The 23164-nt window shown below is 37.2% G+C and overlaps 1 long non-coding RNA gene across 1 annotated transcript; it reads left to right on the top strand.

Moving 5' to 3' along the window:
* The first annotated feature begins 7660 nt into the window (after positions 1-7660).
* On the top strand, positions 7661-23027 carry LOC111391669. Its single transcript, XR_002702148.1, has 4 exons — positions 7661-8782; positions 17074-17117; positions 22351-22501; positions 22654-23027. It is a non-coding gene; the product is annotated as an uncharacterized LOC111391669 (long non-coding RNA).
* Positions 23028-23164: the final 137 nt, after the last annotated feature.

The raw sequence follows: 23164 nt of genomic DNA, 5'->3' as shown, positions 1-23164 counted from the left end.
GTTAAGCAAACACAAATATGTGAATCTCTCTCAAAATTATTAATTCGATTATGATGATGTTCCTTCTATTTAAACTTATGAGTCATGGGAAGAATTTACAATTTTTTTTTCTTTTTTTCAAGTAAATCTCTCGTAGTTAAAAAAAAAATAGAATTTTTTTTTTTTCAAAGTTACCCTATTAATATTTGAAAAGAACTCCAAGTGAAGTATCAACGAAGAGGAACTCACTAAAATAATTGGAGTTGGATTTTTTGGGAACAATACATATCTCCCATATATAATAATCACATTTCGAAATTAAAAAATTTGTCAAATTATTTCAAAATTCAGTTGTTAATTCCTATTAATAATATATAATATATAATTAATTGAAATTAATTATCCTTACCCAATTAATAGTATCCCCACAACCACCAAGTTAATAATATATCAATTAATGATTTCTCACGCATACATCCCTTGCCCCGCCTTGCCCACCTAGACGTAAATTTTTTTCAAAAATTGAAAACTTATCATCTATCTCAAGAATTCTGCACAAACAAATCTACACAAGAACTATGGCAGAAATACCACTTCAAATGTCCTAAAACTTCATCCAGGACACTCATCATCATCTATCTAAGGATAGCTTTGTCCATCAAAGATCATTTCAATTCAAATTTCAAATTGAAAAAATAGCCGCTACTAATTTTCCATCAAATTAAAATTGTCTTATATCAATAGATTAAGCAATGAAAACATCACTATAAGCACCTGTTTGGGTGGCATTTTCACTTCATTTTAATAAGAAATTCGACTGTCTGACACCGAATACTGTACAAAATTGTACCAATACATTTACTTGCCTCATTTACCCTTCAAACACCACAGAAATTCACAGTGAAAGATTCCCCATTCCACTCCAGCACCCCCCTTTCTTCTTCCTGACAATTGCAACTGTTACGCACAACCCGATCGGTCACAAACGTTCACCGGCGCACCAGCACGATTTTGAAGGGGCGTTTGGGTCTGCAGTGTACAGTCGTCGTGTAGCAATGTGTTCTTGTTTCCCGATTTTTCGCGAAGCGTGCTTGTGGGGTACACGTTGACGCTGCCTTCACACGTCCGGGCGGCCAAAATCAGTTACAAGTGACCGGTAATTTTACTTCTATCGACCGGTATTTGCAGCAAACCCCATGGATCCACATTCCAGCAAGGTAAGCTTACAGGTTAGCACCCAAAATACGGTTCAGAGTTGTTATGTCCTTATTCTCACAGCTTGGTCCTTGAATCACGCAGATGGGTTACGGTGCATAGCAAGGGCCTTTCAATGCACCCAGAGCCACAAGCGAGGCAGGATCGAGAAGAAATGCGAGGTGGAACCTGACTGAGAGGATGACATTTATAACTGCTTGTGAAACAGCCATTTCCGAAGGCCATCGGCATGGCAGGTGTTTTACCAAACAGGGCTGGGAGCGGGTGGTTTCCTTATTCAATTCGTCGTCCGGCCATAATTGGACCAAACAACAACTTCGCAACCACTGGGACGCAATGCGTCGCGACCACAGGCAGCTCCGCGAACTGTTGTCTTCCACTGGGGTCGAATATGACGAAAAAACGGGCCGGGTTTCAAGCTCTAAGGAATGGTGGGCAAGAAAAATCAGGGTAAGGCTCTGGCTTTTCATCTTGCAGCATATGCTTCATTTGCACTTATGGGTACAACTTTCAGTTAGTAATCGTTCTGGAGTTCATGGTGTTCTGAATTTGGAAAAGAATCCCAAATGATATACACTGTTGGTGAAACATGGCATTTTCTTCTATTATTGGTTGTTACTCTGTTGATCATGCCCATGATTTAATTTAACAATATGTCGCTTCAACTTTGCGTTTTCATGTGTGGCTTACTGGTGTTATCTGTGTTTGGCATTGTATGTGCATGCTTACATAGAAATTGCTGTGGCTAATACCATAATTGTCCTGCAATTCGTTAGTTTTAGCATTAGCATTTTATAGCTGAGAGCAGTGCTTGAAGTTGTTTTTTTCTCTTCATTCGTTGCTTCTTTTCGCTCACAAGTTTACTTTATCAGTTGGATTAATTGACATCTTTCTGCCATTCTGTGTATAAGTAAGCATCTCCGTTGATGTTGTTTATTGTTTATTTTCCTTGAGTGGGCTGCATGTAACAGAATTGTATGGAAAAAGAAATTGACAACACTAAAGTTCAATAGGGGTGAAATTTGGTGCTCTGCCTTCAACATTTTCTTATTCTGAGGGACACGTTACCTTTTGTATGTCATCCTTAATGTAAGTGGAAAAATACAATAGCTAAATAGCAATACAAATGTTTGAAAATTGTCTACTGCCTTGTGACGCTCATGTCCAAATGGAAATTCTCTACACCACATTGAAGTGACTTTACTGCATTGTTTTTCAAGTAACTAATGATTGCAGTCGAACCAACTTTGCTAAAACTATACAACAGGTCGAAGTTTGATTTCGATGGTAATTACTAAAATGAATTAATGGGAGATCCTCCTTCCTTACTCGATCTGCTCATGAAAAAAATGCATGGATGCATTCCTCTGTATCCGTTTGTGACATTTTGAAAGCCCATGCTATTAGAACCTTAATAATCTCTTCCCTACTCATTATTGCAGGAGAATAAAGAATACAGAGAATTCAAGGACAAAGACGTTAGCAAGATTTACAACCGTTATCGACAGTTATTTTGGGACAGCTATGATGGTGACAAGTACGCGACGGCCCCGAGCCTGTTTTGTAAAAAAGGGTTAGCTGTATTTGAGGACCATGCGACGATTGACCACTTGGACACCATTCCCGCTGACGACGAGGGCAGCGCTTCTAGCGATGATGGGGAGGGTACAATAGGTACAGCAAGCATGAGCACTTTGAACGTTAGAAGTGGTGATAAACGACAATCATCTACTAAAGGGCGTAAGGGAAAGCAGAAAAAAATATCAGCTCGTGAGTTGTCCTATTCAGTGGATCGGGCTACTAGTGCAACCGAAGAAGTGGTCGCAAAGCTCATTAGCATCATCAACCCAAATGAAAACGCCGGGGCTGCTGCAGTTGAGGAGCTATTCGCTGCAGGCGTCCTGCAGCGTCGCTCCCCTCTGTACTGCTATGCCTGCACAATTCTAATGCAGAAGCGTTGTCGGGATATGTTTGCTGTGATGAAGGATGCCGATGAAAAGTTTGAATGGATGGAGTGGCAGTTCAATAAGCATGGGAAGTCGCTCCACTAGAACGTTGTCGTCTATTGAGTGCTCTATGTAATAGTGTAGTTGCCCCTCCCCTGTTTGTGACCTTGGGTTTGTTGTGTACTATTTTTCGCTTTTGCAGACGGATTGGACTCTTATTTACTAGCAGTAATTTTATTCTCATACAGTTCATCACGTGTTGCTAAATATTACATACGTACTGCATGCTGAACAACATCTTTCAAAATGGTTTTCAACAAAACTTGCAGGGAATCTTGCTATCCATGACAACCTTATTTTCTTCTTTGTAATCCTTTCAGTGCCTTTTTTTTCTTTTGTACAATTATTTCACCCACTTGTTATGTTGATGTCAGCAAGTACCTGTGTGCAATCCTCTATATATTTGCTTGCTCTTGGAACGTAAAGCCAGTAACTCCAATACCGTAATGAGCGTGCTACAGCCGAGCTCTGACTATGAGGAAAAGCTTGATGAGGAGGAGTTGTTTCGTCGTCCCGCAGATGATGTTGCCGCATGGGTCACATTTTCGACTGCTGTCAGGACCGATGCGAGGACATATTATCGCACACAGCGGTATCGTATTCGACAATTTCCATATGCAAGAAATGGCCACATGTTCATGATGGAGGCTTTGAGCGGGAACGGTCAGATATGCCATCAAGAGTTTCGAATGTACCCACCGATGTTGTGACACTTTGCACATGTTCTGCGAGACGAATATGGCTTAACTAGTAGCCAGCAGGTGGATGGATATATACGAAAAAGTTGGTATGTTTTTATGCATACTTGCACATGGAAAGGGATATCGGTAGGTGACAATACTGTTCAACCATTCTTTGCAAACCGTTTGTGTGTTTTTCAAAGAGGTGCTACATGCTATCGTGATGCTCACGGAACGTGTTGTAAGACCGGCCTCGAATTACAATGATGGTGTTGAGCTGCACTGCCCAGACCCGAACAAGCATCCACTATTTCAAGATTGCATTGGGGCTATTGACGGAACACATGTGAGAGCAGTGCTACCGCGTCATGAGCGTGTTCACTTCATCGGTCGGAAAGGAGTACCGACCCAAAATGTGTTGGCCGCCTGCGATTTCAATTTGTGTTTCACGTTCGTGCTTGCTAGTTCTACCGGGAAGACGCATGACGCGCGAATTCTAGCTCGTGCTATATACAGTCCCGAACTCAATTTTTCGCAGTCGGCACTGGGAAAGTATTACTTAGTGGACTCCGGTTTTGCTCATCGCCCGGGGTATATGGCACCGTACAAAGGGTCGGATATACTGTATCACTTCCAACAGTTCTGTGACGAACGAACGGGTCATCACCGTAGGTTTCGAAATGCTCGTGAAAAGTTCAATTTTAGACACTCTTTGTGCAGGAATGTGATTGAACGTGCTTTCGGTGTGCTGAAGCAGAGGTGGAAAATCCTCGACCGTATGCCCAGCTACTCATTCAAAACACAAGTTGCAGTTGTCCTAGCCACGATGGGTGTGCATAATTTTTTGCGTCGTTTCGGAGTTGTGGACAAGGCGTTCGCGAGAGCAGAAATGGATGAAGACGTAGCCGAGGTGGAGCTACCCACTGCTGAGGATGAAATTCAGGCTGATATGAATGCGCCGGAGATACAACGAAGAGAGTGGGATAGACTTCGGGATTACATGGCACAGTAGCCGTGATGACCGCATTTAGGGACCTCACATTAGGCACGTGTCTGCTGGGAGTTAAGAAAATGTACAAGTTTTCGCCATTGTCTTCGACAATTACGCGAGATGTATGTTGGTGGGTTTCGTTTCGATACGTAGGTCAAATGTCGAATTAGTGGATATTTGCGTCTATGTTTTCTCCGACTAAAAGAAATCTCGGGTTCCTTCGTTTTTGTGAGCTTGTTTTTATTGTTTTTTGGTTTTTTTGGTTCCACCGATTAGCTGTTCACGAGGGGCGGTTGTTTATTTGTCATTTCCGTTTTTATTTCGAATTCCCAATTGTGTACGCAATAATAAATATTCTGCCATGTTGTGCCAGGGTCAGTAGATGTGGAATATTAAAGTATTGGCAACCTTTGACTATTAGGTGGCCATCACACCCTCACTTTTATTTCATTTGCACTAAGGACAAGGATGATGGGCAAAACTGGGAATTAACCATTAATTGTACTGCAAAATCTGAGATACATTGAAGTACGGGGGCCCACCATGTTACCGTCAACGGTCGAAAATTTCATTAAAATGAGGCAAAAACTTGGCACAAACAGGGGCTAAATTTTTACATCATCGTTGGATCGCTGATAGAGCCGCGCTTCTAGGGGAGAATTCTTTTTATTGTTTTTTGGTTTTTTTGGTTCCACCGATTAGCTGTTCACGAGGGGCGGTTGTTTATTTGTCATTTCCGTTTTTATTTCGAATTCCCAATTGTGTACGCAATAATAAATATTCTGCCATGTTGTGCCAGGGTCAGTAGATGTGGAATATTAAAGTATTGGCAACCTTTGACTATTAGGTGGCCATCACACCCTCACTTTTATTTCATTTGTACTAAGGACAAGGATGATGGGCAAAACTGGGAATTAACCATTAATTGTACTGCAAAATCTAAGATACATTGAAGTACGGGGGCCCACCATGTTATCGTCAACGGTCGAAAATTTCATTAAAATGAGGCAAAAACTTGGCACAAACAGGGGCTAAATTTTTACATCATCGTTGGATCGCTGATAGAGCCGCGCTTCTAGGGGAGAATTCTTTTTATTGTTTTTTGGTTCCACCGATTGGCTGTTCATGAGGGGCGGTTGTTTATTTGTCATTTCCGTTTTTATTTCGAATTCCCAATTGTGTACGCAATAATAAATATTCTGCCATGTTGTGCCAGGGTCAGTAGATGTGGAATATTAAAGTATTGGCAACCTTTGACTATTAGGTGGCCATCACACCCTCACTTTTATTTCATTTGCACTAAGGACAAGGATGAAGGGCAAAACTGGGAATTAACCATTAATTGTACTGCAAAATCTGAGATACATTGAAGTACGGGGGCCCACCATGTTACCGTCAACGGTCGAAAATTTCATTAAAATGAGGCAAAAACTTGGCACAAACAGGGGCTAAATTTTTACATCATCGTTGGATCGCTGATAGAGCCGCGCTTCTAGGGGAGAATTCACTTGGCGGCTTTATTCTCCAGAATTACGACCTCTTCCTCCGCCACATCTCCACATAGTCGGCAAGGTTCAACTCCTTATCCACCACTGCCTCATCGAACTCCCGAGCGTCTGAATTGAACACCTCATTCAAATCATAAGCTACCCATAGGCACTCTCCTAGTGCGAAACCACCCACTAAATTAGGCCTCAACAACGTCTGTGCATTTGACAACATTGTTGGGATAGAGAAGTACATAGCTACAACAACATCGTTGCTTGTCGCTGCAGCAGCAGTGCCTTGCTGGTGTACTGTCACACGTAGTGATTCATCGCTGTGCACAACATTTTTTCTCTATAGGGGTTGGGGTCTATTGCTTGCAGTGACACTGAAAAGAAAGCGACAAGTGGGTAGAGCTCTGTTGCTCGTAACAGTGCTTTATTGTGTTGCTGCATCACTCGTTATTGTCATACGCGATATTTGCACAGTACCGTCATTGGGGGGCTGCTTACGTCGTGGTGGTGGTGGTGGGGACGACTCAATTTTGGTGGCAGCGCAGGCAACTGTAGGTGGGTAAAGAGGTAGAGAGAAGATGGGGAAATGAAAATGGATATTATGTTTAATTAAATTTTTATTAATTATAATTATTAAAATGTTATTATCACCTGATATTTAAATTTTAAACTAATCCCCCTAATTTATGATAATTAGTCTTTAATGGTAATTTTTTAAGTAATTTACTCTAGATTTAAAAAAAAAAAAAAAAGATCATTAAACTATACTAAATTGTCATTGAATTATGCATTGTATTATCCATTTATTGCTTAAGTTGAAACCATTTGTTGAACTTAACGAATTTTTCCACTTGAATGATGAACGGTGCATAATTTAGTAACCACTAAGATATATTTTAAGTTCATTTATTAAATAGTAACACTTGGTTTATTATACTCACTCAAATAATTAACCCTTCAAAATATGAGGCTCAAATAAAGGCTTGTACTTTAATCTATCCATTACTACTATAGCAATAAAACTTATCTCTCTCTACTTTGACCCTAAAGAGCAATTTTCATATCTAGTTACCAGTACTATAAAAAGTGATGCCTAGGAGCAAAGCGGCCGCAAAACGCCTTGCACTTTATCGTGCTTCTTTTTTGCTTGCTTTTTTTATTTTTATTTTTAGTTATTTATTTATGTTTTGCGCCGAGTTGCGTCTAGCACTTTTTTCTTTAATTATTAAATAAATTTTAGATTAATATAAAATTTTAAAATAATAAAATAATAAATCGCTTTTTTACGTTTTTCACACTTAGAATAATACTGCTTATTACTAGAACAAAAATTGTTGCCCTACAAAATAGACAGCACAGATGAATTAATATCGAACTCATACCTTGATTACTCTTCTATATCTTGGATTTTCCCAAACACCAGGTATTCAAATACTTTATATTTTTCAATTAATTTTGAAATTCGAATTGTCGCAAGCGCATATGTGGTTTTGATAACAAACTTTAGCCCTTAGGCATCTAGTAATTTTTTTGTTTATTCGATTTTGTAGAATTTATGCTGAATTTTTTGGACAGAAAGAAGCATGCATGCTCACGTAAGGGATTATACGTGTTTGTGAGCGTATCCGTGTTTATGGATATCTATTTGTTGTTACTTCATAAAAAAATTATCCTTTTGGAGAAATTGTGGTGTTTCTTTGACTAGGAATTGTATTTGCAAATTTTATTCACATGGACTGAAGTTGTTGAGTAACATATGGAAACAGTGGATGTTGGTGTCCTTGTGGTGGCGCCGCAAAAAACCATGGCAGTGTATCCAACGTGGGGAGTTATAATCAATGAGTGGATGAGTTATTAATAAAAGTTGATCAGGTAGAATTTAGATATGAATATTGAATTTAAAGTTTCCCCATTTTCCATCGATTTTGATTCAATTTCTTCCATATTTTGTCTCGTTTAATTATTCAGTGCGTTATATTTTATCTTGAAAGTATTGCAAATTTGCAATGAGGATGAAGAGATAATCTGATTCTTTTGTGTTGTTTACTCAAGATTCCTTTATTATTTAGAGTTCATTTATTCTACTAATGATTGATACCAACTACTGTATTCACCAAAAGGGAAATGGAATTCTGATCCCTGGAGTAATTTTGACGACTGTACATGTAATGATGGAATTATAATCTATTTTTATTTATAGCTAGAGCGAAACTTGAATGAGGATGAGCAATTTTACACTTTTGCAAATAAAAAGAAGCTGAGCACTCCAAAAGGTAGCTCAGTTCTGAAGGACAAAGATAGCGAGAAGCTGTTTCCCAGCTCAAAAAGGAGGAAACAGGATACAGCCAGTAGGGAAGCTGCTAGTAAGAGAATGCAAGGCTTATGTGCCAATTTGCAATGATTCTACATCAGGTAATCATGAATTCTCTGCATTCATAATTGCAATATTATTTATAGCTTTCTACTGCAGCTGCTTACACATGGGGTCCTGAAAATTTTTTATGGCGTTTAGCATCTTTGTTGCCATGTTTTTGTTGGACACATTTTTTAGGTAGCCTATAAACCTCCACCTAACATCCGTTTCTTCTTGCATTTTTACAACTATTTGAAGTCGGTCCCTCCTGTTAATCCTTCGATGCTTCCATATATTCGATCGTGGTTTACTATTGGAATTAATTGAATGTAACTGGGTTAAAACATTAAATGTAATATTTAATGATGTGGGTCATTGCAATTAATTTGGGTGAATTGGAAAAGTCTCCAATATATGCCCATATGTTGATAAGCCCATTTTAAGTGTTTTATATATGGCAAGGAATCCACATCGAAAGTTTACAAGAAACTAATCTTGTTTATATAGTGGGTTGTATGAATAATATATAATTTAATAAGTTACCTACCACTAGGCTAACTTTAGCTAGCCAAAGGCTAGTCACCACTAGAGTGGTGCTTCGCACCACTCGCGTCGCTCCCCGGACCCGAACCCGGTCTCGGCACGCGCACGTCGTAAAGTACGCACTGGGCGCTTTAGAGGCGTACGTACGCATTGTCGCAAGGAGTTGAGGAGCCTTATAGTTTTCAAAAATGGACTCATGGTTCGATGACGTGGCAGTGCAAGGCTCGGTGAGTTGGCATTCTAGGTGGCGCACGCGTGGTAAGTTGCGTCCCTTCGTCCTGCATGGCGGTTAGATGTACGCATGGCTGTGACTGTTCAGAAATTGGTGAATAGGCATGATGAATGGACACTTCACTTCATGGTTCAATCTGGGCCGTCAGATCATGAAAATAGTGCGATCCAATGGCTAAGACAAATCAAACCAAGTGGTGCACCAGTTCCTCAATTTTTACACACCTGTTCCATGAGACACTTCAATCTCTATAAATAGAGACCCCCAGATTCTTTTTTTTTTCACACCAAATCAATTACAAATTCAATTGATTTCTAAATTCTTCTCTCTCCATATTCTGTTCTAAAAATTCTTTTATATTTTCGTGGTTATTCCGTTCGAGTACGATCATTCATTGGTTCGATCGACAAGATTGGTATTGTGCAGTATCAACTTTGGAAGGAGCGTTGTATCTTGGGAGACAAACGTCCATAATCTCGTTTGCACTTCATTGGGGGGCGAAATATGTCTTAAGGAGATTTGCTTTGGCATACCTCGCTTCATCTACTATTTTCTATTTTTTCTGCTTATTTTATTTGTTCTTTTGATTGCGTTAGTCGAATTTCCGACAACAATCTTAAGACAGATATATTTTCTCATTTCTTCTACATTTCTATTATTGATTATTTTTTATAATTGTGGTTTTACAGAAAATGCCTAGTACATCAGATAATAATGCTAGCACTGTGATTGGTATTGTTGAGAGCAATACTAATGCTGTAATTGCACCAAATTCTGGTTCCAATCAATTTTTCATGCCACCGGCTTCACAACATGAGAAACTGAAAAAGTTCAATGGCACGAATATCAAACGTTGGCAACAGAAGATGCTATTCTACTTGACAACATTGAACTTAGTAAAATTTCTGCGTGAAGAATGTCCTACACAAACATCGGAGAATGCTACTGATAAAAATACTCAGTTAGCTTTTGAAGCATGGAAACATGCAGATTTCTTATGCCGTAATTACATTCTCAATGGATTGGATAACACTTTATATAGTGTGTATTGTAATTACAAGATGACTAAAAAACTGTGGGAGTCTCTTGACAAAAAATATAAAACCGAAGATGCCGGAACGAAGAAATTTATTGTCGGCAAATTTCTAGATTTCAAGATGACTGATTCAAAGACAGTTATAAGTCAGGTTCAAGAGATACAAGTTCTACTTCACGATATTGAAGCTGAAGGTATGACTTTGAGTGAATCTTTCCAGATTGCTGCTATGATCGAGAAATTACCTCCACTATGGAAAGATTTTCAAAAACTATCTCAAGTATAAACGCAAAGAGATGACGATGGAGGATCTAATTGTTCGACTTCGCATTGAAGAAGACAACCGGGTTGCAGAAAAGAAGAATAATGTCCGTAACATGGAAGCAAAGGCTAACATGGTGAAAGACTTGGGGTCTAAGAATAAGAAAATGAAGCGTTCTGGCTCATCTATGGATAAAGAAAAAGTCAACAATGCAAAATGGTTCAAAGGAAACTGTTATATTTACAGGAAGCCGGGACATCGGGCTAAAGACTACCGAAGCAAAAAGAAAGATACACAGAAAAAGAAACCACCCCAAGCCAATATAACCGAAGTTGATAAAATTTCTACGGATGTTGGAGACATCAATCTATCTGCTGTTGTTTCTGAAGTTAATTTGGTATCTAATGCTAAGGATTGGTGGTTGGACACAGGAGCAACTCGTCACATCTGTGCAGATAAGGGTCTATTCGCTAAATATAAGATTTTGAATCATAATGAGTGTCTTTACATGGAAAATTCTACAACATCCAATATTGAAGGGATTGGAAAGGTTATTCTGAAATTCACATCGGGGAAGGAACTGACACTTAATGAAGTTGTACACGTCCCAAATATCGGAAAGAATTTGATTTCAGGAGCTATTCTTAGTAAAAAATGATTTAAACTGGTGTTTGAATCTGATAGATTTGTACTTACTAAGGGGGGCATGTATGTTGAGAAGGGTTATTTACTTGATAGTCTATTTAAGGCCAATGTTGTTGTAGTGGACAAAAAATCCACATATTTGTATCCACAAGTTATCAATAAAACTAATGCTTCTGTTTACTTGCTTGAATCTTCGAATTTATGGCATAGCAGATTAGGACATGTAAATCGTGCTTCCTTAAGAAAACTTGTAGGTTTAGGTCTTATATCTAAACTTGACTCCAAAGACAAACATAAATGTAAAATTCGTGTTGAAACAAAATTTGCTAAAAAACCTTTTAACACAATTGAAAGGAGTAGTAAACCGTTGTGTTTAATACACAGCGATATTTGTGATCTAAAATTTGTTCAGACTCGAGGTGGTAAAAAATATTTTATCACGTTTATAGATGATCACAGTAGATATTGTCAAGTTTATTTATTAAGTAGCAAATACGAAGTATTGAATGCATTTGTTACTTACAAAAACGAAGTTGAAAATCAACTTAGAAAAACAATTAAGGTATTAAGATCCAATAGAGGTGGTAAATATGATTCGTCCATGTTTGATGAATTATGTGCTAAGTTTGGTATTATTCACCAAACAACAGTCCCGTATACTCCGCAGCAAAATGGGATTGCTGAGAAGAAAAATAGAACTCTAAAAGATATGGTTAATGCTATGCTTATAAGTTCTGGATTATCACAAAACTTGTGGTGGGAAGCAGTGCTAACTGCTAACTTTATTCTGAATAGAGTTCCCCATAAGAAAACTGGTTCGATACCTTATGAGTTATGGAAAGGTAGAATGCCTTCCTATAAATACTTAAAAGTATGGAGGTGCCTAGCTAAAGTGGCTATTCCACCTCCCAAAAGGATTAAGTTAGATCCTAAAATTATTGATTGTATTTTTATCGGATATACAATAAATAGTAGTGCGTACAGATTTCTTGTGCATAAATCTGATATAAGTGACATTCATGTCAATACAATTTTTGAATCTCGAGATGCTGAATTCTTTGAAGATGTGTTCCCTAATAAAAGATATATTCTTAAGAATACTCAAAAGAGAACACGAGATAATGCTATTGAAAGCAATATAGAACCTGAATCAAGAAGGAGTAAAAGAGTAAAGGTCGCTAAATCCTTTGGTCTAGACTTTATTTCTTTCGTAATTGAGAAAGAGCCCCCAACATTTAAAAAAGCTATAACAAGTCCAGAATCCGTATCCTGGAAGGAAGCTATAAATAGTGAAATTGAATCTATTATGAGTAATAATACTTGGCAATTGGTTGATTTTCCTAAGAGAACTAAACAAATAGGATGCAAATGGATCTTTAAAAGAAAGTTAAGATTTGATGGTTCAATAGACAAATACAAGGCTCGACTGGTTGCAAAAGGATAACTCAGAAAGAAGGAATTGATTTCTTTGACACATATTCTCCAGTAATAAGAATTACTTCTATTCGGGTTTTAATTGCTATTGCAGCCTTGTACAACTTACAAATACATCAAATGGATGTTAAGACTGCATTCCTGAATGGTGATTTAAACGAAGAAGTATATATGGAACAGTCAGAAGGTTTCATAGTGAAAGGACAAGAGAACAAAGTTTGCAAACTAGTTAAATCCTTATACGATTTGAAGCAAGCTCCTAAACAATAGCACGAAAAGTTTGACAGTGTCATGATTAGGAATGGATTCGTTATAAATGGATGTGACAAATGCGTATATTCGAAAAATTTGAAAAGGTGTACGTACTCGTCTGTTTGTATGTTGATGACATGCTTATATTAGGGACTAATATAGAAGTCATCAATAGAACAAGAGAATATACTTACCAATAACTTTGACATGAAAGATATGGGTGAAACAGACGTGATTCTAGGAATAAAGATATCTAGAACATCAAATGGAATAATCTTATCTCAAACCCATTATGTTGATAAAATAATTGAGAGGTTTAAGACTCATAATATTAAAGAGACGAGTAACTCATTTCTTCCACATATAGTTCTTCACAAGAATAGCGGAAATGGGAAACAGTAGTTAGAATATTCCCAAATTATTGGTAGTTTACTGTACCTGATGATTTGTACAAGACCTGATATAGCTTACTCGGTAAGTAAGCTAAGTCGTTACACAAGTAACCTAAGTAATCAACATTGGGATGCATTACTTAGAGTTTTGGGATACTTGAAACGGACCAGAGAGTATTCATTACATTATGGAAAATATCCTCCAGTAATTGAAGGATATAGGATGCCAATTGGATATCAGATACAGACGAGTCAAAGTCTACCAGTGGCTATGTATTTACTCTCGGTGGTGGCACTATATCAAGGAAATCTTCTAAGCAAACGTGTATAGCTCGATCTACTATGGAATCTGAGTTTATTGCTTTAGACAAAGCAGGAGAAGAAGCAGAATGGTTAAAATATTTCATAGAAGATATTCCTATATGGCCAAAGCCTGTACCAACTATTTGTATTCATTGTGATAACCAGGCCACAATAGTCAGGGCTGAAAATTTTGTGTCTAACGGTAAATCAAGACATATGCGTCGTAGACATAACACCTTTTGGCAGTTGCTCTCAAATGGAACAATATCAATTGATTTTGTTAATTCAAAAGAAAACCTAGCGGATCCGTTCACTAAAGGGTTATCTAGAGAGCGTATAGACTGCGCATCGAGGGAAATGGGTTTAAAGCCTAAAACCCAATGAGTCATCTTAGTGGAAACCTAACCTGCCAACTAGAGATCCCATGGACTAGGTTCAATAGGAAAACTAATTATGAATGACTCGATAAGAAGCACTTAGGAGTTTAACTCCTTCCCATTTCTACGATGCAAAAAGTGCTGACTATGAAGTGTATTAAGGATAAGATTTGCTTTTAATGATGACTATAAATGGTACAAATAATTACAGTAGGGTATTCTTTATAGTATATCACCTATGTTAGTGCGAACTTGGCCGGTTCTATGAGAATTTACTTATGCGAATTCTCTAAAGCACTCGCAGAGCCTAAGTAGTTCAGGGCCGAAATAATAAACACAATAGAGAACCACGTTTGATATGAGAGATAATGTGTTTGGTCTATTTTTTGAGCTTGCAATAACGGCTGACAGTTCAAAACGTTATGTTCACTGATTAGCCAAGTGAGTTCGATAGATTCTTACTAAAGAAGGTTCAAAGCGAGAGCTACCTATCTTGATGCGTTATCTTTCAGATAGTACTCTTCTTTCGTCTTCCTTGATTTGAGTCGACTTCTTCCATTCATGAGGGGGATTGTTGGAATTAATTGAATGTAATTGGGTTAAAATATTAAATGTAATATTTAATGATGCGGGCCATTGCAATTAATTTGGGTGAATTGAAAAAGTCTCCAATATAGGCCCATATGTTGATAAGCTCATTTTAAGTGTTTTATTTATGGGAAGGAATCTCATATCAAAAGTTTACAAGAAAATAGTCTTGTTTATATAGTGAGTTGTGTGAATAATATATAATATAATAAGTTACCTACCACTAGGCTAACTTTAGCTAGTTTTTTAGTCACCACTAGAGTGGTGCTTCGCACCACTCGCGCCGACACACGCACGTCGCAAAGTACGCATTGGGCGCTTTAGAGGCGCACTTGGCACTTCGCACGTACGCATCGTCCTGAGGAGCCTTATAGTTTTTGGAAATGGACTTGTGGTTCGATGACGTGGCAGCGCAAGGCTCGGTGAGTTGGCATTCTAGGTGGTGCACGCGTGGTAGGTCGTGTCCCTTCATCCTGCGTGGCGGTTAGATGTATGCGTGGCATCCGCATGGTTGTGACTGTTCAGAAATTGGTGAATAGGCATGATAAATGGACACTTCACTTCATGGTTCAATCTGGGCCGTCAGATCATGAAAATAGTGTGATCCAATGGCTAAGACGAATCAAACCAAGTGGTGCACCAGTTCCTGATATGTCACACACCTGTTCCATGAGACACTTCAATCTCTATAAATAGAAACCTCCAGATTCTTTTTTTTTTTCACACCAAATCAATTACAAATTCAATTGATTTCTAAATTCTTCTCTCTCCATATTCTGCTCTATAAATTCTCTTATATTTTCGTGGTTATTACGTTCGAGTACGATCATTCATTGGTTCGACCGACAAGGTTGGTATTGTGCATTATCGACTTTGGAAAGAGCGTTGTATCTTGGAAGACAGTATTCCATAATCCCGTTTGCACTTCATTGGGGGGCGAAATCTATCTTAAGGAAATTTGCTTTGGCATGCCTCGCTTTATCTACTATTTTCTATTTTTTCTGCTTATTTTATTTGTTCTTTTGATTGCGTTAGTCGAATTTTCGACAACAATTTACAACTATAGCTTCCATACCTATTTATTTTTTGTTTCTTCGGGAATCATCTCTTCGATAAAGAAAGAGCAAGAGTAAAAATGTAGTGATTCAAATTCACTCTGATACTCTCATGTAAAATTCCCCCAAAAATGAAAATAGACTGAAAAAGAAAATAGAGTTGAAGATACCAAAGCAGTCTTGTATTAGACTACCATTGGATCCTCATGTTTTTGTAATGCTCCAAACTCTACATTAGCATCCAAATTTGGGTCAATACCAGCAAAAACACGAACCAAAGCCAATCTGAATTGATCTTGTAAAAGATCCACTACAAAATGTATATTCAAAAGGAAAGTTTCATTCAAATTCATTTGAAAATTTAATTGAAATAATCGTTTTGACTAACTGTTTTTATGTAAATGATAAGTAGAAAAGTTGTAGGAATTAGAATGAATAGTGCAGTAGCAATAAATGTTAGAATATTTACTTCCATGATCTCATCATTTTTTTTACTTGGCAATAACTCGGGATATAATCCCATAAAGACGTAAATCTTTCACTTATAAATTCAATGAATGAATTACCTCTCGACCATCTTGAATCGGATCAATCATAAAATTCTAGTCTAGTATTATTCTTTTTTATTTGGTATGAATATTTATTCGAAAAGAGCTTATTTGACCTAATCATACCTTTTAATCCTTTAAAAAGTGTTCGGATGAGTTATTTAAGCTCCACACTTTCTTTCCTTTGAATTAAAATTCGATCAAGTAGAGCACACAAAATTCAGTAACATATGAGTAGTTAGTCTATAGAATTCTTTGATGACCTAAGATCTAATTGTATTGGTTTGGCCTTTTTCTTTACTGGCATGAGAACTTTTAGATACACTTCGCCTAGACACGAACTTTAATGTGAGTAAAGACATAATTCAAAATTCCAGGTGTTCATTGATGAATACCATTTGTTTCATTCACTCATAGTGACCACTGACCAGATAAGTAAATGGAGTAAACTTGTCTCTCTTATAACTCCATACACCTTAGTTTTGTATTAATAAATATCAAAAAGCCGTGAGGATTTACATATTGAGGTAGTTACAAATAAAACACTTTCTGCAAAGACAATATCCAAGAAAAAAACTAAAACTTTTAGAATTACTAAACTTTTATATCTTGGTGTTTCTCTTGGTATTTCACTCTATTGAAGAAAATCTTGGAAGTCTGAAAACTATTTCAATCTTTTACAGCTGGACAGGGTAGAACTCAAAGATATGGTACTTCAGAACTGCAGGTTTGTCATTTATCTACATATAAGTTCTACTTAGCTTTACATCTTAATTTTTTGGTGAAATGATGTTTGCATTGTCTTATAAACTTGTTATCTGTACTTCGTAATAGTTCTGTACTTTATTTGATTTCCATTAGCGAAAAAGTTCACGTAATTTGGGTTTAAACTGAGATGACCTTGGAGTGAGCGAATTAATCATCATAAGACAAATTGTGATAAATTAATAATTCTGTACTTCATTTGATTTCCATTAGTGAAAAGGTTCACATAATTAAGGTCTAAATTGAGATGATCTTGGAGTCATAGGCGTCTCGAATGTAATGACATTCTACTTCAATGTGTTTGGTGCGTTCATGGTACACAAGATTCACCGCAATTTAAATAGCACTAGTGTTGTCGCTGTAGAAAGGTGTAGGCTGTAATTAGGAAACTCAAGTTCTACAAGAAGACCATGTAGCCACAACATTAGAACTTGCAGTGGACATAACTCGGTATTCAGTTTCAATGAAGGACTTAGAAACACAATTTTATTTTATTTTTAGATTTTTACAAAATAAGAGCATTTCCAAGAAAGATACACCAATTAGTAGTAGAACGACAAGAATTAGGACAACCGGTCTAGTCAACATCTCTATAAGTTATGAGTTCAAGAGGCATTCCTTGAGAGAAGAATAGACCACAGTGGGGAGTCCCAATAAGATAGTGAATAATTTAGTGAACTACCAATTGAAAATGACGGGGGGCGTCCATAAACTTGTTGATAGTATGAACTGCGAAGAAAATATCCGAACGTGTGATAGTGAGATAGATGAGACTACCTACCAACTTCCAATAAAGAGTGGGGTTGGGAAGAATATCGCCTTCATCTTTTCGATATTTTACATTAAGCTCTAGCGGAGTATCCATAAAGGATGCATCACATAAATCACCCAATCGAATCAAGAAGGTACCATGTATATTATGAACCTCCAAACCAAGGAAGTAAGTAAGATGACTAAGGTCTTTCATATGAAAAATAGAGTGAAGATGTTGAATAAGGACATGATCGGATCTAGAAATAACAATATCGTCCACATATACCAACAAGCAAACAATGCCAGCAGAACTCTTATAAAAATAAAGATGCATCATACTTACTTTGAGTGAAGGAGAAGTCTAAGAGGGTGCGGTGAAACTTGTCAAAACATGCTCGAGGGGTATGCTTAAGACCATACAAAGAACGTTTTAGCTTATATATGCAATCCGCTAAGGAAAAGGACATATCGGATGGAAGTTTCATATAAATGTCTTCTTCGAGGTCTCCATGTAAGAACGCATTCTTTACATCCATTTAATGTAGAGAACAAGATTAGGAAGCAACAAGTGATAATAAGAGACAAGCTGCAGTCATCTTAGCCACGTGAGCAAATGTCTCGTTATAGTCGATTACATACTCTTGACGATCACCTAATCAACCAACTGAGCCTTATAGCGTTCAAGAGGACCCTCAGAACGAAGTTTGATCGAATATACCTATTTACTTCTAATGGGTTTCATGGTCAGGAAGCATGACACTACATCCCAGGTGTGGTTAGCCTCAAGAGCCTCAAAGTTCCGCATTCAAGAGAATCATTAGAACGAAGTTTGATCGTATATACCCATCTACTTCCAATGGGTTTCATGGTCAGGAGGCATGACACTACATCCCAAGTGTGGTTAGCCTCAAGGGCCTCAAAGTTCTGCATTCATCGCCTGTTGCCAACACTTCTTTTCTATAGCCTGTTTATAAAAGGAATGGATGGAAACCAAGTTAAGGGTAACAAACATAGAGCTATGGAAGGAAAAATCATACTTATCAAGAGGTCGAGAACACGAGAACTGCAACATAGAGGGGCAGGAAGTAAAAGATTTGGTGTCGTGGGTAGAGGATCAAGAGGCCTTAAGGAGGCAGAAATCTGAGAAAGGGGCTCTGGTGCAGCATCCCTACGATTGTAAACGAGACTCGATTTGTATCATGAAAATTCTGTAGAGAAATCAAGTAAGACAGAGAACACATGAGGAGAAACAACAATTTTTGAAGTGAAGAAAGATTGTTTTGCAATGAAAACAACATTGCGAGAGATCCTAATGCGATGTGTCGTATATAACCTTTTTGAGTTCTACCACATCCCAAAAAAGCACACTTGTTAGATTGAGGTGTTAGTTTTGTCATTTCATTTGGTGGTAAATTCACAAAACAAACATAACCAAAGGGATGAAGATGAGAATAGACCGAAGAGCTTGTGAAATGGAGAAATATTATCAAGAGTATGAGAAGGTAATCGATTTATGAGATGAACAGCAGTAGACAATGCTTCACACCAAAATCGAGAAGGAATAGAAGACTTAATCAGAAAGGCTCTAACCATGTTAAGGAGGTGATGATTCTTGCTTTCAGCTATCCCGTTTTGTTGAGGGGTATAAGGACAAAATCGTTGTGACATAATATGAAAATTATATGAGGATTTAATTTATCACAATTTATCTTATGACGCACGTCACCGGCCAGCCCATCTTTCCCCAAGTTCTTTGAGAACTTGGGGTGACACAATAATGCACAAAACGTGTAATCTACGGGAATTTAAGAATATGTTGACAGTGGCGAATCCAGGACTTAAACTCAACTAGGGCGGTCGTTAACCGTTGACCGACGACAGTCAACAGCCGTATAGCGATGTCATTTATTAATATTAAATTAAATAATATTAAAATTCTTCAATCTATATGTAAATACACTAAAGCATAAAAATCGTATATTTATATCAAATTATAGTTCAATACAATTCAAAATAATATAAAATACATGATATCCAACTCCTACATAGTATCGCTAAAATACATATTAATCTCACATAACCTCGTAAATCAATCTCTCGTCACACTGCCCTAACTTTAAACTATCCAATTCCTACGTAATATTCGCCAAAATAAAGACAAAAATAAACAACAGAAAATAAATTTTGAAACCTAGGTTTAGATAAAATTTAATCACGAATAATTTTGGTAAAAATTTGAGAACCCAAAAGAAATTAAGAGAGACCTCATTTGTCACGCTCACTCCATCAAGCACCTTGCGTTCAGAGTTAATCTCCCTCATTTACCATACAAATCAATCAAATTGGAGCCCACAAACACTCTCAACTCTCAACAAATAAGTGCAACAAATCAACAATTCAACATATAAGTTTCAACAATTCAACAAAAAGAGATTCTGATTTCACTTCGCAATCGCAATTCACCAAAAACAGACAAGATAACAAAAGGATTTGAAACAAAAGTATTCAACATTCAACAAAAACAATTCAACTATTCAAGACTTCAAGTATGAAGAACAGTGAACTCACCTTGAGTCCCTGACCCATGATGCACACAGCTTCTTCTCCTTGGCAGTTCGCACAATCTCACATGGTACACTACTGCTTGCACCGCCCGACCCCAACTCGCACTTCACAATCGCAACCCACACGCCACTAGCCCACTACGCAGTCAACCCACTTCACACTTTGAATGGAAATGTGGATGGAAATTATCAAATCAAGGGGCGAATAATGGAAAGAATTCAAGGGTTTGCTCTTTGCTCTTGCCAAATTGACGGGATTTCATCTGGGGGGAAATGATATGGGTATGGATTAAATCATTAATGGATGATTTCATTGATTTGGGCCTCTCTATTTTTTATTTAAAAAAAAAAAAAGAAAGTCCCACCCACAAACCCAACCGCCCATCGTTTAGGCAACAACCCAAGTCATTACAAATTCACACGGGCAACCCAAATCATATCTTCTTCTTTCTTCCCTCCCTCCCCAACGATTGTGTCTATCTCTGCAATGTTTCTGCTCCTCTGTTCCGACGGTTCCGACGTCCAGCTAGGGTGGCTGCATTTTGCTCTTCAACAGTCCGGTGGTTCCGGTGGATCCAGCTAGGACGGCCGCCCAAGCTCACCACCAGCTAGATCTGCCCCTGTATGTTGACACAGGATAATCTAACATTTTAACTGCCCTCCTTTTCATGATAAAATTATAATAAAATTTGTTTAAAACCAGTTTCAAACATAGTTATCAAACCGACTTGGACATCAATAGGTGGGTCATTGCCAGTTGGGAAGTCTATCTATAAGATATTTTTAAAATGAAATATATATGTACAAACACTCAAACACTATATTAAAAAAGTTAGTATATTTTAGTAAGTTATAAATCAATTTCATAAAGTGCAGTAGCACAATAATTTAAAAATAGAAAATATCTATAGTAATCTCTTTATTTCATAATATATACTGAGAACTCGTGCTTGCATGCCAACAACTACGTGAGGCCATTTTAGAATATGGAAGAAAGAGTTTACTTATTAAATAAATCGAGAAAAAAAAAGTGAGGATTCCCTTAATAGGGTATTAAGAGAATACATAAAAAAATGAGAAAGTGATATTCGTGGGATTTTGGAGCACTAACAGTATTTTTCACTCGATCATATTTCTCTTTAATTAAGTGTATAACAGGACGGGATCTTTTTATTCTTTTTTTGTTTCCCTTCCTTTTTTTTTTCTTTTTTCCATCCTGTATACCATGCTGAGGTCTCAGTTGTTATATTCTAGATCTTTTCATGAACTTAATTTTCTTATCTAACATGTTTGCATATGTTATGCGTAAATATCAATAACTTAATTAAGCTTATGTCATGTTAAGTCTTGCAAACAAACAAATAATGAAATACCAAGCATTATTTCCGATGAACTCTCTAGGTAAATTAGTATCTAGCAGTTGTTAAAGTGAGATTGTATTCCCTGTGACGTCGTTATTTTCTAATTAACAATGTGCCATCTTTCTTGCAAGAAGTGAAAACGTACACTGGATTTCTTTCTATCTACACCAAATTCGTATATTGCATCCACTTGCTGAATATCTTTTGCCGTTGAGGAAATCTCAGTTGTAAAATTTAATAGACAAAATGTTTCGCCTAAAATTATTGTTAAAAATGATGTGATGCTCATTTAAGTGCCCTACCAAACTTCCATGTAGTTGGTTATGAACTTATGATTATGGTACATGATTCAATGCAGTGTTTCCCCTTCAACCCTTTCATCACTATTGCAGATTAATTAATTAATTGAATCACATGGCTTTTATTTCATTTGTAAGAATAATTAGGAATGCAATTTTGGTCGATCTCTACTTTAGATGCATATCCTGGTGCTCAGTTTTGAAGTCTGTTTTTCCAGAAAAATGTCAACTGAAGAGAAGAGAAGACTTAGCAGTGCAATTGCCAAGTTATGTCCTGAGGATATCGACAAGGTTGTAGAAATCGTTGCCTAGAAAAACCCTGACTTTCAAGCAGCCAGGGAAGACGTGGAAATTAACATGGACGTTCAGGTTATAACCCTTTCACAACTCGTCTTTTCAAAAGGTTTTCTGTAAAAGAAGCTAAAATCTTGTTCATTATAATGTTGGTATTGCTTATCAAACATGCGTTTATTGTTTCAGATATAATGCAAGTAATTGATTTGTTTATGTGATTGATGCAGACTGAGTCAACTTTATGGAAATTGAAGTTTTTCATCAGAGATGCCCTACATGACTGGAAGAATTCACCAAACATCAATGAGGATAATCTGGTCATTCTTCACGAACAAAAACAAGGGATACAGATAATCTACAGAACACACATACAGGCAGGGTGGATGATTTTTTTTTTTTCAATATAAAACTCACATGGGGTGGGCCCTATGTGAGTTTTCTGATTTTGTTCCGTGAATGAACAGTTTTGGTAAACAGAAATTGTCCTAATCAAAACAATAGTAACAGAAGAAAAAGGGAGATTTGTGATATCCTTGCTAAGACTTTGCAGAAGAGGGGCAAAAGGTTCCCTGGCTGACAGTACCATATCCTGTTTGGCTCTCTTATGTAAATAAATTGTATATAATGTTCGATATTTTTTTATTTTATTTTTTTAAAAGATCATTATATTTTGCATGGGGAAAATTTGAAGTGCTGTTTTGGCTTGTTGAAAGCAAGAATGGATCCAATTTCCATGGC

This window comes from Olea europaea, unplaced genomic scaffold, assembly GCF_002742605.1.
Source record: "Olea europaea var. sylvestris unplaced genomic scaffold, O_europaea_v1 scaffold810, whole genome shotgun sequence".
Taxonomy (NCBI): Eukaryota; Viridiplantae; Streptophyta; class Magnoliopsida; order Lamiales; family Oleaceae; genus Olea; species Olea europaea.
Note: the sequence above shows the minus strand (reverse complement) of the source record. Positions and strands in the feature narration are given on the sequence as shown.